This window comes from Triticum urartu, chromosome 5A (genome assembly GCF_056163025.1).
Source record: "Triticum urartu cultivar PI428250 chromosome 5A, HENAU_Tu73, whole genome shotgun sequence".
Lineage (NCBI taxonomy): Eukaryota > Viridiplantae > Streptophyta > Magnoliopsida > Poales > Poaceae > Triticum > Triticum urartu.
In genome coordinates, this window is record NC_141877.1 from 618935719 (window position 1) to 618951866 (window position 16148).

Consider the following 16148-nt stretch of genomic DNA (forward strand, 5'->3'; position numbering starts at 1 on the left):
CGGGCAAGTAACGTACCGATTAACAAAGGGAATTGTATACGGATTGGTTGAATCCTCGACATCGTGGTTCATCTGATGAGATCATCGTGGAGCATGTGGGAGCCAACATGGGTATCCAGATCCCGCTGTTGGTTATTGACCGGAGAGGCTTCTCGGTCATGTTTGGATGTCTCCCGAACCTGTACGGTCTACACACTTAAGGTTCGGTGACGCTAGGGTTGTAGAGATATTAGCACACGGTAACCCGAAAGTTGTTAGGAGTCCCGGATGAGATCCCGGACGTCACGAGGAGTTCCGGAATGGTCCGGAGGTAAAGATTTATATATAGGAAGTCCAGTTTCGGCCATCGGGAAGGTTTCGGGGGTCACCGGTATTGTACCGGGACCACCGGAAGGGTCCCGGGTGTCCACCGGGTGGGGCCACCTATCCCGGAGGGCCCCATGGGCTGAAGTGGGAGGGGAACCAGCCCCTAGTGGGCTGGTGCGCCCCCTTGGGCCTCCCCCTGCGCCTAGGGTTAGAAACCCTAAGGGTGGGGGGCGCCACCCTTGCCTTTGGGGGCAAGGCACCCCCTTGGCCGCCGCCCCCCCTAGGAGATTGGATCTCCTAGGGCCAGCGCCCCCTAGGAGATTGGATCTCCTAGGGCCGGCGCCCCCCAGGCACCCTATATATAGTGGGGGGAGGGAGGGCTGCGCACCCAAGCCCCTGGCCTCTCCCTCTCCCTCCCGTGACACTCCTCCGTCTCCCAGCGCTTGGCGAAGCCCTGCCGAGATCACCGTTGCTTCCACCACCACGCCGTCGTGCTGCTGGATCTTCATCAACCTCTCCTTCCCCCTTGCTGGATCAAGAAGGAGGAGACGTCTCCCAACCGTACGTGTGTTGAACGCGGAGGTGTTGTCCGTTCGGCACTAGGTCATCGGTGATTTGAATCACGTCGGGTACGACTCCATCAACCCCGTTCTCTTGAACGCTTCCGCTCGTGATCTTCAAGGGGATGTAGATGCACTCCTCTCTCCCTCGTTGCTAGATGACTCCATAGATTGATCTCGGTGATGCGTAGAAAATTTTAAAATTCTGCTACGATCCCCAACAGTGGCATCATGAGCTAGGTCTATGCGTAGTTACTATGCACGAGTAGAACACAAAGTAGTTGTGGGCGTCGATATTGTCAATTTGCTTGCCGTTACTAGTCTTATCTTGATTCCGCGGCATCGTGGGATGAAGCGGCCCGGACCAACTTACACGTACGCTTACGTGAGACCGGTTCCACCAACTGACATGCACTAGCTGCATAAGGTGGCTGGCGGGTGTCTGTCTCTCCCACTTTAGTCGGATCGGATTCAATGAACAAGGTCCTTATGAAGGGTAAATAGAAATTCGAAATTCACGTTGTGGTTTTGGCGTAGGTAAGAAACGTTCTTGCTAGAAACCTATAGCAGCCACGTAAAAACTTGCAACAACAATTAGAGGACGTCTAACTTGTTTTTGCAGCAAGTGTTTTGTGATGTGATATGGCCAAAGGTTGTGATGAATGATGAATGATATATGTGATGTATGAGATTGATCATGTTCTTGTAATAGGAATCACGACTTGCATGTCGATAAGTATGACAACCGGCAGGAGCCATAGGAGTTGTCTTTATTTATTTATTTATTGCTAAAGCGTTAGCCATAGTAGTAGGAGTAATAAATGACGAGACAACTTCAAGAAGACACGATGATGGAGATCATGGTGTCATGCCGATGACAACGATGATCATGGAGCCCCGAAGATGGAGATCAAAGGAGCAAATGATATTGGCCATATCATGTCACTATTTGATTGCATGTGATGTTTATCATGTTTTACATCTTATTTGCTTAGAACGACGGTAGCTTAAATAAGATGATCCCTCGTAATAATTTCAAGAAAGTGTTCCCCCTAACTGTGCACCATTGTGAAGGTTCGTTGTTTCGAAGCACCACGTGATGATCGGGTGTGATAGATTCTAACATTCGAATACAATGGGTGTAAGACAGATTTACACACGCAATACACTTAGGTTGACTTGATGAGCCTAGCATGTACAGACATGGCCTCGGAACACAGAAGACCGAAAGGTCGAGCATGAGTCGTATAGAAGATACGATCAACATGAAGATGTTCACCGATGTTGACTAGTCCGTCTCACGTGATGATCGGACACGACCTAGTTAACTCGGATCATGTTATACTTAGATGACTGGAGGGATGTCTATCTGAGTGGGAGTTCATTGAATAATTTGATTAGATGAACTTAATTATCATGAACTTAGTCTAAAATCTTTACAATATGTCTTGTAGATCAAATGGCCCACGTTGTCCTCAACTTCAACGTGTTCCTAGAGAAAACCAAGCTGAAAGACGATGGCAACAACTATACGGACTGGGTCCGGAACCTGTGGATCATCCTCATAGCTGCCAAGAAAGATTATGTCCTAGAAGCACCGCTAGGTGACGCACCCGTCCCACAGAACCAAGACGCTATGAACGCTTGGCAGACACGTGCTGATGATTACTCCCTCGTTCAGTGCGGCATGCTTTACAGCTTAGATCCGGGGCTCCAAAAGCGTTTTGAGAGACACGGAGCATATGAGATGTTCGAAGAGCCGAAAATGGTTTTTCAAGCTCATGCCCGGGTCGAGAGATATGAAGTCTCCGACAAGTTCTTCAGCTGTAAGATGGAGGAAAATAGTTCTGTCAGTGAGCGCATACTCAAAATGTGTGGGTTGCATAACCGCTTCACTCAGTTGGGAGTTAATCTCCCGGATGACGCGGTCATTGACAGAATCCTTTGGTCGCTTCCACCGAGCTACAAGAGCTTTGTGATGAACTTCAATATGCAGGGGATGGAAAAGACCATTCCTGAAGTATTTTCAATGCTGAAATCAGCAGAGGTAGAAGTCAAAAAGGAACATCAAGTGTTGATGGTGAATAAAACCACTAAGTTCAAGAAAGGCAAGGGTAAGAAGAACTTCAAGAAGGACGGCAAGGGAGTTGCCGCGCCCGGTAAGCAAGCTGCCGGAAAGAAGCCAAAGAATGGACACAAGCCCGAGACTGAGTGCTTTTATTGCAAGGGAAGTGGTCACTGGAAGCGGAACTGCCCCAAATACTTAGCGGACAAGAAGGCCGGCATCACGAAAGGTATATGTGATATACATGTAACCGATGTGTACCTTACCAGTACTCGTAGTAGCTCCTGGGTATTTGATACCGGTGCGGTTGCTCACATTTGTAACTCAAAGCAGGAGCTGCGGAATAAGCGGAGACTGGCGAAGGACGAGGTGACGATGCGCGTCGGGAATGGTTCCAAGGTCGATGTGATCGCCATCGGCATGCTACCTGTACATTTACCCACGGGATTAGTTTTAAACCTCAATAATTGTTATTTAGTGCCAGCTTTGAGCATGAACATTGTATCAGGATCTTGTTTAATACGAGATGGCTACTCATTTAAATCCGAGAATAATGGTTGTTCTATTTATATGAGAGATATGTTTTATGGTCATGCTCTCATGGTGAATGGTTTATTCTTGATGAATCTCGAGCGTAATGCTACACATATTCATAGTGTGAATACCAAAAGATGTAAGGTTGATAATGATAGTCCCACATACCTGTGGCACTGCCGCCTTGGTCACATAGGTGTCAAACGCATGAAGAAGCTCCATGCAGATGGACTTTTAGAGTCTCTTGATTACGAATCATTTGACACGTGCGAACCATGCCTCATGGGTAAAATGACCAAGACTCCCTTCTCAGGAACAATGGAGCGAGCAACCAACTTATTGGAAATCATACATACTGATGTTGAAGGAAATATGCCCTAGAGGCAATAATAATGTTATTATTTTATTTCCTTATATCATGATAAATGTTTATTATTCATGCTAGAATTGTATTATTCGGAAACATAATACTTGTGTGAATACATAGACAAACTAAACGTCACTAGTATGCCTCTACTTGACTAGCTCGTTAATCAAAGATGGTTATGTTTCCTAACCATAGACATGTGTTGTCATTTGATTAACGGGATCACATTATTAGGAGAATGATGTGATTGACATGACCCATTCCATTAGCTTAGCACCCGATCGTTTAGTATGTTGCTATTGCTTTCTTCATGACTTATACATGTTCCTATGACTATGAGATTATGCAACTCCCGTTTGCCGGAGAAACACTTTGTGTGCTACCAAACGTCACAGTGTAACTGGGTGATTATAAAGGAGCTCTACAGGTGTCTCCAAAGGTAAATGTTGGGTTGGCGTATTTCGAGATTAGGATTTGTCACTCCGATTGTCGGAGAGGTATCTCTGGGCCCTCTCGGTAATGCACATCACATAAGCCTTGCAAGCATTGCAACTAATGAGTTAGTTGCGAGATGATGTATTACGAAACGAGTAAAGAGACTTGCCGGTAACGAGATTGAACTAGGTATTGAGATACCGACGATCGAATCTCGGGCAAGTAACATACCGATGACAAAGGGAACAAACGTATGTTGTTATGCGGTCTGACCGATAAAGATCTTCATAGAATATGTAGGAGCCAATATGAGCATCTAGGTTCCGCTATTGGTTATTGACCAGAGACATGTCTCGGTCATGTCTACATTGTTCTCGAACCCGTAGGGTCCGCACGCTTAAGGTTTTGATGATAGTTATATGAGTTTATGAGTTTTTGATGTACCGAAGTTAGTTCGGAGTCCCGGATGTGATCACGGACATGACGAGGAGTCTTGAAATGGTCGAGACATAAAGATTGATATATTGGACGGCTATATTCGGACGCCGGAAGTGTTCCGGGTGATTTCGGAGAAAACCGGAGAGCCGGAGGGGAGAAGTAATGGGCCATATGGGCCTTAGTGGAGAGAGAGAGAGGGGCAGCCAGGGTTATTGGTTATTGACCGGAGAGGCTTCTCGGTCATGTCTGGATGTCTCCCGAACCCGTAGGGTCTACACACTTAAGGTTCGGTGATGCTAGGGTTGTAGAGATATTAGCACACGGTAACCCGAAAGTTGTTCGGAGTCCCGGATGAGATCCCGGACGTCACGAGGAGTTCTGGAATGGTCCGGAGGTAAAGATTTATATATAGGAAGTCTATTTTCGGCCATCGGGAAGGTTTCGAGGGTCACCGGTATTGTACCGGGACCACCGGAAGGGTCCCGGGGGTCCACCGGGTGGGGCCACCTATCCCGGAGGGCCCCATGGGCTGAAGTGGGAGGGGAACCAGCCCCTAGTGGGCTGGTGCGCCCCCCTTGGGCCTCCCCCTGCGCCTAGGGTTAGAAACCCTAGGGGTGGGGGGCGCCACCCTTGCCTTTGGGGGCAAGGCATCCCCTTGGCCGCCCCCCTAGGAGATTGGATCTCCTAGGGCCGGCGCCCCCCCTAGGCACCCTATATATAGTGGGGGAAGGGAGGGCTATGCACCCAAGCCCCTGGCCTCTCCCTCTCCCTCCCGTGACACTCCTCCGTCTCCCAGCGCTTGGCGAAGCCCTGTCGAGATCACCGTTGCTTCCACCACCACGCCGTCGTGCTGCTGGATCTTCATCAACCTCTCCTTCCCCCTTGCTGGATCAAGAAGGAGGAGACGTCTCCCAACTGTACGTGTGTTGAACGCGGAGGTGCCATCCGTTCGGCACTAGGTCATCGGTGATTTGAATCACGTCGAGTATGACTCCATCAACCCCGTTCTCTTGAATGCTTCCGCTCGTGATCTACAAGGGTATGTAGATGCACTCCTCTCTCCATCGTTGCTAGATGACTCCATAGATTGATCTTGGTGATGCGTAGAAAATTTTAAAATTCTGCTACGATCCCCAACAACATGGACACACTCTCCCCTCACGTTGCTATGCATCTCCTATAGATCTTGCGTGATTGTAGGAAAATTTTGAAATACTGCGTTCCCCAACACTTTTACCCTTTGAGGGGCCTCAGGCAGGGTGACCGTTAAGCCCTTACTTGTTCCTCTTTGTGGCTGAGGGACTATCCATGGCTCTGAACATGCAGTGTGAAGATGGAATCATCACCCCAATTAAAGTGGCCAGGGGAAACCCAGGGATTTCACATCTGCTGTTCGCGGATGATAGTTTGCTCTTCTTTAAAGCAACTGAAGATCAAGCTTGAGGTGTGAAAGATGCTCTTTCTTTATTCCAACAAGGTACTGGTCAACTTCTTAGTCCCGGAAAATGCTCTATTTTCTTTAGTCAGGCATGTCCTGAACCGGCCAGGAAGAATATCACAAGTATTTTGGAGATTACAACAGCTACTTTTGAGGAGAAATATTTGGGACTGCCAACCCCGGAAGGCCGCATGAAAGGTAAACTTTTCCAACCTATTTCGGCATGCTTCACTAAAAGGCTAACAAACTGGGCTGAGAGGTTTATGCCTCATGGAGCGAAAGACAACCTTGTGAAATCAGTGGCACATGCTATTCCCACGTATACTATGAGCATTTTCAAGATGGGGGCTGGTTTCTGTGATCAGTATGAAAAACTCATCAGAGATTTTTGGTGGGGCGATGAGCAAAATAAGCAAAAAGTGCACTAGATGTCATGGGATAGAATGACTCAATCTAAATCGCAAGGTGGAATGGGATTCCGGGACTTGAGAATTTTCAACCAAACTTTGTTGGCGAAACAAGCATGTGTTGGGGAACGTAGCAGAATTTAAAATTTTATACGCATCACCAAGATCAATCTATGGAGTTATCTAGCAACGAGGGAAAGGGGAGTGCATCTACATACCCTTGTATATCGCGAGCGGAAGCGTTCAAGAGAACGGGGTTGATGGAGTCGTACTCGTCGTGATCCAAATCACCGATGACCGAGTGCCGAACGGACGGCACCTCTGCGTTCAACACACGTACGGTTGGGGAAGACGTCTCCTCCTTCTTGATCCAGCAAGGGGGAAGGAGAGGTTGATGGAGATCCAGCAGCACGATGGCGTGGTGGTGGAAACAGCGGTGATCTCGGCTCAGCGAGAGGGAGAGGTGTCATGGGAGGGAGAGGGAGGCGCCAGGGGCTTCGGTACACAGCCCTCCCTCCCCCATCTTTATATAGGGGTCCAGGGGGCGCCGGCCCCTCTAGATCCCATCTAGATGGGGGGGCGCGGCGGCCAAGGGGGTGGCTTGCCCCCCAAGCCAAGTGGGGCACCCCCACCCCTAGGCTTTCCAACCCTAGGCGCAGGGGAGGCCCAAGGGGGGCGCACCAGCCCATCAGGGGCTGGTTCCCCTCCCACATCAGCCCATGGGGCCCTCCGGGATAGGTGGCCCCACCCGGTGGACCCCCGGGACCCTTCCGGTGGTCCCTGTACAATACCGGTGACCCCCGAAACTTTCCCGGTGGTCGAAACTGGACTTCCTATATACAATTCTTCACCTCTGGACCATTCTAGAACTCCTCGTGACGTCCGGGATCTCATCCGGGACTCCGAGCAAATTTCGGGTTACCGCATACTAATATCTCAACAACCCTAGCGTCACTGAACCTTAAGTGTGTAGACCCTACGGGTTCGGGAGACACGCAGACATGACCGAGATGACTCTCCGGTCAATAACCAACAGCGGGATCTGGATACCCAAGTTGGCTCCCACATGCTCCTCGATGATCTCATCGGATGAACCACGATGTCGAGGATTCAATCAATCCCGTATATAATTGTCACGACCGGTTTTCCGGGTATTAATTTCCAGAAAATGGCCGTTGTGCTCACCAGCCCCAGGATTACTATTAGCTGATGAGGCACCAGCTTGATACAGAAATTCCAAGCAAAAATACGAAATGTGTAGTACAAGACCATTGTGGCCTATGAGTACATCAAATGGTTTCTAGTGGTTGAGGGCGGAAGCGGTTTGTGGATCACCACGGTCTATGGGACTCCATTTCCCACAGGAACAGCTGACCAGGTTAACTCCTATCTTCGCGAGGCTGCTATCACCGTTGCTTAGGTCCCGAGGCTGTCATCGCCATGCTCCTCTCCAAGCAAGCAATCTGGCCAAGACAATAGCCAGGGACAAGTCAGTGCGTACTTTGAATGTACTCGCAAACATTAAGAACACAGGTATAATATAATTGATCAACATACACTGAAATATTCTATGATCACATCGTCAGTCATAAATAAAATCTTGATGCATGCAAGCAGGTTATTTATATGCAACCAGAATATGCAATGACAGAATAGAAATAAAATGCACCGATCGGATGCCTGAAGCGACGTCTCGAAAGGATAGTAAAAGTGAGCATGCCTCAGTCGGGCGTCTTAGCGACACCATATAAGGGGCTTATAAAGTAAATAAAATAACAAGCATGCCACAGTCGGGCGTCTGAGCGACGCCACATAAAGGGCTTATGAGAAAATGAAATAACAAACATGCCACAGTCGGGCGTCTGAGCGACGCCACATAAAGGGCTTATGAGAAAATGAAATAACAAACATGCCACAGTCGGGCGTCTGAGCGACGCCACATAAAGGGCTTGTAAGTAAATGAAATAACGAACCTGCCACAGTCGGGCGTCTAAGCGACACCACATAAAGGGCCTATATATATAAACATAATCATAGTGAATATCCAGGGGGTGGTACCGTCCCAGGGATATTCATTATTTCAAACAATGCAAACGGTTAGTCCATAATGATAATAATCATAACCATCATATATCACAAGTCATAGTCAATATTCGGGTTTAGTAGTTTCTCCTCCGAAGACCGACACTTGACCCATCCCAGACTGTAGTCCTTAACCATGGACACGGCTATTCGAATAGGTTTAATATCTCTGCAGAGAGTGTACTCTTTACCCACGAGTAACGGATTCCTTTAGTCCATCGGACTAATTCCGTCTACGATCTTTTAATTGAAACACACCTGACTTGCACACACCAGCTTTTACTCGTGTCTGGAATCACCCATGACACCTGTTAAGCAAAACTCTAAGTGGGGAGGCTACAACCTCGCGTAGCATGGGATCAAATTTCTATCGCGCGCTCTAAGGGGTGCCCCCCTCTCGGTCCCAACCGGATACACCCATGCCCCCGGACCAGGTGGCATGCCTACCGGCTACAACCGGTATCTTCCACCATGGCCTCTCTGTACGGTGTGTGCCAAGACAAGGGTTAACAACTTACTGAAACATACCCCACCTACGGTAGGGACCAGTGGCAGTACGAAACAAGTATGGGGGTTACCGGAACAAGACTCGATCTACGGCCGACTCTGGAGGCTTATAGGTTCCCTGCATGACATGTATAACAAATATATTTCAACCAACAGAATCGCCACCCATTATACCTTACTATGCCATACCGGACATAACCGTCCCGACGGAGACCGGCGACAAGCTCACGCCTACCCAAGGCAGAGGCTTTCCCGGGTTCCTTTCCGGCATGCATGCAAGGCACATGAGGATGATTACCATCACATGTATATTCATTTCCAACAGCCAGGAAATCACTAATATGCATTCATGCAAATGATCGCATCATCACATAAAATAACGAGTTCTCCGAAATAAGGTGGTGTTATAATCGTGTCAACCAACACATCAAAAATATTATGCCAGGGTTCAAGATGCTTGCCTTCATGGTGTGGAAAGGCAGGGTGCACTCCAAATCTTTTGAAAGCTTTCTTCTCTTCAAAAATCCTATTTTCAAAAATATGCAAATAACACATATTTCAAAAACAGTACAAAAAAGGTGTTTGGAAAATTTTCAAATAAATCTTAAAATAAACTAGACAGAATTTGAGAGATGTAGGAAAAAGAATCAATTCATTTGGAGTTATAATTAAAAAGTTATAGCCAGTCAAAGTTGTGGTCAAAATCTGTTTTTTTTAAAATAAAACAAAAAGAAAACGTTTCAGTCATGAATACGCTTTCGGTGCAGGGAAAACGTACTGGGGAATTATACGTCTTCACTTAAACACGTGGACCGGTGCGGGGGTCACTGACAGTGGGCCCGCCTGGCCCACTGGTCAGGTTTGACCAGTCGCCGCGCCCCTTCTCCCTCCTCTGTCCGAGCAAGGCGAGGCTCCGGCGACCAACGCCGGCGAGCGGCGGCTCCTTGCGGCCTCTGGGGGGGCGGGGATGGATCCGCCAGACTGGGGCGGTCCTCCCGGTAGTCGTTGGATCGGCGGGGACGGAGTGAGCTGCCGGCGGCGAGCTTCGCGGCGGAGGGGGTTTCGGGGGCAAAGGGAATTTTCTCCTGCGGCGAGTCCCGAGCAAAATTGAGTGGGGGTTTGGACTCATTAGAGGGAGAGGGAGTTCCTAGTGAAGAGAGTGGAGAGGGGGAGGTCCTGGTGGCGCCGGAGTGAACGAGGCAGTGGCGGTGGCCGTGGTTGCCGGAGAAGAAGGAGACGACCATCTCCGGTCCTTCTACTGCTACGGGAGGATCCGCGAGAGGGTGAGAGAGTTTGCTTGAGGGTTTGGCGAGCTCGGGGGTCCTTATATAGACGGTCGGGGGCGGTTCCGACGATGGCCAAGGACAAGAACGCCGGCGACCGCCATTCTGTAGCTAGGGCAACGTGGCGGCGACGAGAGCTAGCAGACACGCTTGGGGATAAGCTTGCGCTGTTCCCAGGGGCAGGTGGCGAGCCGGGGTGGCTTTGGCGGCGCCGACCGTGGCAGAGGCGTTGCGGACGCCGGCGTGCCGCCAAGAGGGCTCTGGCGGTGGCTCTGTAGGGCACCAGGGTGGGCTGGCGTGTTGTGGCGAGAAGGGAAGCGCGTGGCGTGGTTCTGTAGTGTGGGCCAAGCCAGGGGCGTGGCGCGGCGGCTCGTGTGCGCGGCTGCAGTTGGCGCGCTCTGGGTGCGCCCAGTGCATGCCTACCAGCTGCTCGGCGAAATGCCATGGCACTCCAGAGCGCTCGGTTGGAGCTGGGGTTTGGCAGGTCTAGGCTAGGTCTTGCAAGGAGATCAGTGGACAAGCTTGATGGGTCAGAGGATCAAGTTCATAACACAAACTTACACTCATGCCAAATCTGTTCATGCCCACAGGGTGTTTGTCAAAATGCCAGAGGCATCTAGGCAGTTCTTGGAGGGGCCAAAATCTCCAGATAGAAGTCTCTTTGGATGCACAAGAGGGTGGTGAGGTTAGTTGGTGGAAAGCACAAACTTGCTAGTGCAAGTTTTGCAGAATTTCAATTCTGGACAGAAGGTTAATGGCACTATTCCATGAACCAAAAGTGATCCAATGGGTGCATGCTCCTGGACTTAGGGGTTTGGTAGGGCTGTCTACAGGTAGGATAAAACACAAGATCATTGGAGCAAAATTAAATAGGGTTGTAGTAGAAATCACAAGGCTGGACCAGAATGAAAATGAGGTTGATTCACTCAACTTTTTCAAAGAACAACACTAGGTTTTTGCATAATGTTTAATCATATGCTACTACCAACATCCCATAATTTTGGTGGAGGCTAGAAAGAAATATTTAAATGAGTTGCAGTGCAAAATTGCACTCTGGACCAGAGAAGAAAAATTGATGCAGAGCTCAAAATATTACATGAATAAAAGATATTTTTGCATAAAAGTGATTTAAAAACATCACATGACATCTCCAAATTTTGGTTGGAATTTTAAGTGAATTTATCAAATGGTTGTAGTTCAAATATGGCCATATAACCTTGGAAAACCATTTTTCAAGAAAATACAAATTAAGCAAATTAATTATGTAATTAGTTCTACTAATAAAAGAAAAGTTTTTCTTGAGAGGTTAAACAAGTCCAATAACATATTTGAAAAGTTTTCACTTTGGGGAAAAACTCCATAAATCAAGGGAGAAAAAGGTTCAAAAATAAAAAGGGAGCCCAGAAAATAAAAGTTTTAATTTCCTGGAAAAAATTTTAATTAATAAAACAAGGTCAAAAATTTGGGGTGTCACAATAATTCCCTTTGTCAGTCGGTACGTTACTCGCCTGAGATTCGATCGTCGGTATCCCAATACCTCGTTCAATCTCGTTACCGGCAAGTCACTTTACTCGTACCGTAATGCATGATCCCGTGATCAACCACTTGGTCACATTGAGCTCATTATGATGATGCATTACCAAGTGGGCCCAGAGATACCTCTCCGTCATACGGAGTGACAAATCCCAGTCTCGATTCGTGCCAACCCAACAGACACTTTCGGAGATACCCGTAGTGCACCTTTATAGTCACCCAGTTACGTTGTGACGTTTGGCACACCCAAAGCACTCCTACGGTATCCGGGAGTTGCACAATCTCATGGTCTAAGGAAATGATACTTGACATTCGGAAAAGCTCTAGCAAACGAACTACACGATCTTGTGCTATGCTTAGGATTGGGTCTTGTCCATCACATCATTCTCCTAATGATGTGATCCCGTTATCAAAGACATCTAATGTCCATAGTCAGGAAACCATGACTATCTTCTGATCGACGAGCTAGTTAACTAGAGGCTCACTAGGGACGTGTTGTGGTCTATGTATTCACACATGTATTACGATTTCCTAATAACACAATTATAGCATGAACAATAGACAATTATCATGAACAAGGAAATATAATAATAACCATTTTATTATTGCCTCTAGGGCATATTTCCAATAGTCTCCCACTTGCACTAGAGTCAATAATCTAGTTACATCGTGATGAATCAAACACCCATAGAGTTCTGGTGTTGATCATGTTTTGCTCTAGGGAGAGGTTTAGTCAACGGATCTGCTACATTCAGGTCCGTATGTACTTTACAAATATCTATGTCTCCATTTTGAACACTTTCACGAATGGATTTGAAGTGACGCTTGATATGCCCGGTCTTCCTGTGAAACCTGGGCTCCTTGGCAAGGGCAATAGCTCCAGTGTTGTCACAAAAGAGAGTCATCGGGCCCGACGCATTGGGAATGACTCCTAGGTCGGTAATGAACTCCTTCACCCAGATTGCTTCTTGTGCTGCCTCCGAGGCTGCCATGTACTCCGCTTCACATGTAGATCCCGCCACAACGCTTTGCTTGCAACTGCACCAGCTTACTGCCCCACCATTCAAAATATACACGTATCCGGTTTGTGACTTAGAGTCATCCAGATCTGTGTCGAAGCTAGCATCGACGTAACCCTTTATGACGAGCTCTTCGTCACCTCCATAAACGAGAAACATATCCTTAGTACTCTTCAGGTACTTCAGGATATTCTTGACCGCTGTCCAGTGTTCCATGCCGGGACTACTTTGGTACTTCCTACCAAACTTATGGCAAGGTTTACATCAGGTCTGGTACACAGCATGGCATACATAATAGACCCTATGGCCGAGGCATAGGGGATGACACTCATCTTTTCTCTATCTTCTGCCGTGGTCGGGCATTGAGCCGTGCTCAATTGCACACCTTGCAATACAGGCAAGAACCCCTTCTTGGACCGATCCATATTGAACTTCTTCAATATCTTGTCAAGGTACGTACTTTGTGAAAGACCAATGAGGCGTCTCGTTCTATCTCTATAGATTTTGATGCCTAATATATAAGCAGCTTCTCCAAGGTCCTTCATTGAAAAACACTTGTTCAAGTAGGCCTTTATGCTTTCCAAGAATTCTATATCATTTCCCATCAACAGTATGTCATCCACATATAATATGAGAAATGCTACGGAGCTCCCACTCACTTTCTTGTAAACACAGGCTTCTCCATAAGTCTGCGTAAACCCAAACGCTTTGATCATCTCATCAAATCGAATGTTCCAACTCTGAGATGCTTGCACCAGCCCATAGATTGAGCGTTGGAGCTTGCACACCTTGTTAGCATTCTTAGGATCGACAAAACCTTCCAGCTGCATAATATACAATTCTTCCTTAAGAAAGCCGTTAAGGAATGTCGTTTTGACGTCCATTTGCCATATCTCATAATCATAGAATGCGGCAATTGCTAACATGATTCGAACGGACTTCAGCTTCGCTACGGGTGAGAAAGTCTCATCGTAGTCAACCCCTTGAACTTGTCGATAACCCTTAGCGACGAGTCGAGCCTTGTAGATGGTCACATTACCATCTGCGTTTGTCTTCTTCTTAAAGATCCATTTATTTTCTATGGCTCGCCGATCATCGGGCAAGTCAGTCAAAGTCCATACTTCGTTTTCATACATGGATCCTATCTCGGATTTCATGGCTTCTAGCCATTTGTCGGAATCTGGGCCCGCCATCGCTTCCTCATAGTTCGAAGGTTCACCGTTGTCTAATAACATGATTTCCAAGACAGGGTTGCCGTACCACTCTCGTGCGGAACGTGTCCTTGTGGACCTACGAAGTTCAGTAGCAACTTGATCTGAAGTTTCATGATCATCATCATTAACTTCCTCTCTAGTCGGTGCAGGCACCTCAGGAACATTTTCCTGAGTTGCGCCACTTTCCGGTTCAAGAGGTAATACTTCATCAAGTTCTACTTTCCTCCTACTTACTTCTTTCGAGAGAAACTCTTTCTCTAGAAAGGATCCATTCTTGGCAACAAAGATCTTGCCTTCGGATCTGAGGTAGAAGGTATACCCAATAGTTTCTTTAGGGTATCCTATGAAGACGCATTTTTTCGACTTGGGTTCGAGCTTTTTAGGTTGAAGTTTCTTGACATAAGCATCGCATCCCCAAACTTTTAGAAACGACAGCTTAGGTTTCTTCCCAAACCATAATTCATACGGTGTCGTCTCAACGGATTTCGACGGAGCCCTATTTAAAGTGAATGCGGCAGTCTCTAAAGCATAGCCCCAAAATGACAGTGGTAGATCTGTAAGAGACATCATAGATCGCACCATATCCAATAGAGTGCGATTACGACGTTCGGACACACCATTACGCTGAGGTGTTCCAGGCGGCGTGAGTTGTGAAACTATTCCACATTTCCTTAAGTGCGTGCCAAATTCGTGACTCAAGTATTCTCCCCCATGATCTGATCGCAAGAACTTCCTGTCACGTTGATTCTCAACCTCACTCTGAAATTCCTTGAACTCTTCAAAGGTCTCAGACTTGTGTTTCATTAAGTATACATACCCATATCTACTCAAGTCATCAGTGAGAGTGAGAACATAATGATAGCCACCACAAGCCTCAACACTCATTGGACCGCACACATCAATATGTATGATTTCCAATAAGTTGGTTGCTCGCTCCATTGTTCCTGAGAACGGAGTCTTGGTCATTTTACCCATGAGGCATGGTTCGCACATGTCAAATGATTCGTAATCAAGAGACTCCAAAAGTCCATCTGCATGGAGCTTCTTCATGCGTTTGACACCTATGTGACCAAGGCGGCAGTGCCACAAGTATGTGGGACTATCATTATCAACCTTACATCTTTTGGTATTCACACTATGAATATGTGTAACATTACGCTCGAGATTCATTAAACCATTCACCAGCGGGGCATGACCATAAGACATATCTCTCATATAAATAGAACAACCATTATTCTCGGATTTAAATGAGTAGCCAACTTGAATTAAACGAGATCCTGATACAATGTTCATGCTCAAAGCTGGCACTAAATAACAATTATTGAGGTTTCAAACTAACCCCGTAGGTAAATGTAGAGGTAGCGTGCCGACGGCGATCACATCGACCTTGGAACCATTCCCGACGCGCATCGTCACCTCGTCCTTCGCCAGTCTCCGCTTATTCCGCAGCTCCTGCTTTGAGTTACAAATGTGAGCAACCGCACCGGTATCAAATACCCAGGAGCTACTACGAGTACTGGTAAGGTACACATCAATTACATGTATATCACATATACCTTTAGTGTTGCCGGCCTTCTTGTCTGCTAAGTATTTGGGGCAGTTCAACTTCCAGTGACCACTTCTCTTGCAGTAAAAACACTCAGTCTCGGGCTTGGGTCCATTCTTTGGCTTCTTCCCGGCAGCTTGCTTACCGGGCGCGGCAACCCCCTTGCCGTCCTTCTTGAAGTTCTTCTTACCCTTGCCTTTCTTAAACTTAGTGGTTTTATTCACCATCAACACTTGATGTTCCTTTTTGATCTCCACCTCCGCTGATTTCAGCATTGAATATACCCCAGGAAATGGTCTTTTCCATCCCCTGCATATTGAAGTTCATCACAAAGCTCTTGTAGCTCGGTGGAAGCGACTGAAGGATTTTGTCAATGACCGCGTCATCCGGGAGATTAACTCCTAGCTGAGTCAA